This window comes from Cajanus cajan, chromosome 4, assembly GCF_000230855.2.
Source record: "Cajanus cajan strain Asha chromosome 4, NIPB_CcT2T_4, whole genome shotgun sequence".
NCBI classification, from domain to species: Eukaryota; Viridiplantae; Streptophyta; class Magnoliopsida; order Fabales; family Fabaceae; genus Cajanus; species Cajanus cajan.
In genome coordinates this window covers 32,602,218-32,604,445 of record NC_138520.1, presented here as the reverse complement: position 1 = coordinate 32,604,445, position 2,228 = coordinate 32,602,218, and the positions used below count along the sequence as shown (strand labels likewise).

At 36.0% G+C, this 2,228-nt stretch overlaps 1 non-coding gene across 1 annotated transcript; it reads left to right on the top strand.

Annotated features, from left to right (window-relative positions):
• Positions 1-724: 724 nt before the first annotated feature.
• LOC145957630 (small nucleolar RNA R71) lies at positions 725-831 on the top strand. Its single transcript, XR_014433673.1, has one exon. It is a non-coding gene; the product is annotated as a small nucleolar RNA R71 (small nucleolar RNA).
• Positions 832-2,228: the final 1,397 nt, after the last annotated feature.

The following is a 2,228-nucleotide window of genomic DNA, read 5'->3' as shown; positions in this document are numbered from 1 at the left end:
GTTGTGGAGAGTAATATTCTCAACCTTGACAGCAAGGTTTTGAATAGAATTTGCCATTGAATCATTGGTCTGTTTTTGATTAGTGACAAAATTCTCCATAAGGTTTTCTAATCTTGAAACACTTTGTTGAATTGAGGGTGTCTGTACTGGATTGCCTTCCCCATTAATGAAGTGATTGGACGGACGGAAATTAGGTTGCTGATTGCTAGTTCCTTGAACTGGGTTATTCTTCCAAGAAAAGTTAGGATGATTCTTCCAACCAGGGTTGTATGTGTTGGAATATGGATTACTCTTCTCTCTTCGAGGAGTGTCATAGAAATTATGAGAAGCTGCCACCTGTTCAGTAGTATCTTCTTTTTCTCCAGTAAAAATTGAGGTACAATCTACTGCAGTGTGCCCTTGTTCCCTACAAAGGTCACATACTTGATTTGTAGCCACTGAATTAACCTTAGCTTTTTCCATCTTGTCTAATCTTTGATTAAGAGTATCAAATTTTGCTAAGAGTAACTCAATATTGTTCACTTCATATCGCCCCGGAGTTCCTTTCCTTGCTGTGACTTCTCTTTCACTGTATTGGCTGTGATTTGAGGCTACATTTTCCAAAATAATCATGCAGTCATTAATAGGTTTCCCCATGAAAGATCCTCCAGCTGCTGAGTCTAATATCATGGTGCTTTGTTGGTCCAATCCTTCAAAGAAAAATTGGATGGTAAGCCAACGGTTGAAGCCATGTTGTGGGCATGCTTGAAGATATCCTTTGAACCGCTCCCATGCTTCATAAATAGTCTCTCCAGTGCCTTGTTGGAAATTAGTGATTTTCTTCCTCAATTCTTTAGTTTTAGAAGGAGGAAAGAATTTCTCTAGAAAAGCTCTTTCACATAATTCCCAAGTTGCTATCTTTTCTCTAGGCACTGTTCTTAGCCACACCTTTGCCTTATCTCTCAAGGTGAGTGAGAATAAGCGGAGTCGCATTCCATCAGAAACTTCATCATCAAATTGCTGGGTCTCACAGATTTCCAAGAACCCCTCTAAGTGGTCATTAGGATCTTCTGATGGTAGTCCTCCAAAGGTGTTCTGTTTGAGCATATTCACCAGAGAAGCTGGTACAGTAGCTCCAGTTTGCATCTCCCCTCCAGGTATCCCACGAGCTACGGGTGCAGAGTAATCCCGAAGCGGTAAATTATCTCATTGTGCAGCCATGTCAAATTCTCTAGAAAGGTTTCTTTTCCTTCTCAGGAGAGTTCTTTCAATCTCAGGATCAAGTGGTGTTGGTTTCCCAAGACGTAGAGATCTCTTTTGCATTAACCCTAAGGCACTGCAAAAAAAAAAAGAAAGTGACCCGTGAAATCTGAATTGGAGAAGTAAACACTAAATAAATAAATAAAAAAAATTATTTATTTATTTAATTTTTTTTTTTTTTTTTTTAAAAAAAAAATTCGAATTAAAATAATTGTAATTTAAATCAAGAGACGTAGTCCCCGGCAACGGCGCCAAAAACTTGATGTATGGAAAACCGCAAGTGTACGGTTGTCGTCAAGTAATAAATATCGAATCACAGGGACTACGTGTTTGACCTAGAATTACTAGTATTTTAATTTGAATTTTAAAACAGATGGAATTTTTGTTTTGAGATGATAAGATCAGATTCGATGGTAAAAGAGATAGTAATGCAATTAATGAATAAGATAAAACTTTAAGATAAGATAAGGAGATTTCCGGGAATCTAGGGTTCGCACAAAGAGTTCCAACATTATTGAATCATTATTTTCATTAATTAATTCTATTCCATCTTGAAGGTAGTCTTAACCTAATTTAATCCTTGCACCTTCTCAGGCTACGAGGACGTGTTTAATTAAAATTAATCTCTACTCTCGTGGTAATTACGTTCAATTAAACCCATTAAGATCTTTGTTAATCTATTGCTCCTCGAAAGCTTAAATCAACTCTCGTGATTTAACACTCAAGTCTGTTCCTTTAGGTTCCGATAATTAGGTTCTCCTCTCAGTTCATCCCTAATTATCTATGATTATGAAAATTAAGATTAATTGTTTATCATAATTATAATCAAGTTCTCCTCTCAGTTCATCCTTAATTAATGTTATTATGAAAACAATAATATTAAAGTTCATATATAAAATATAAAAGAACAGATCAAGAATTGGAATAAAATTAAGAAACTGAATAATGCATTAATAAAGAGGTTCTCAGAGGCTAAGCCCTGATCCCAG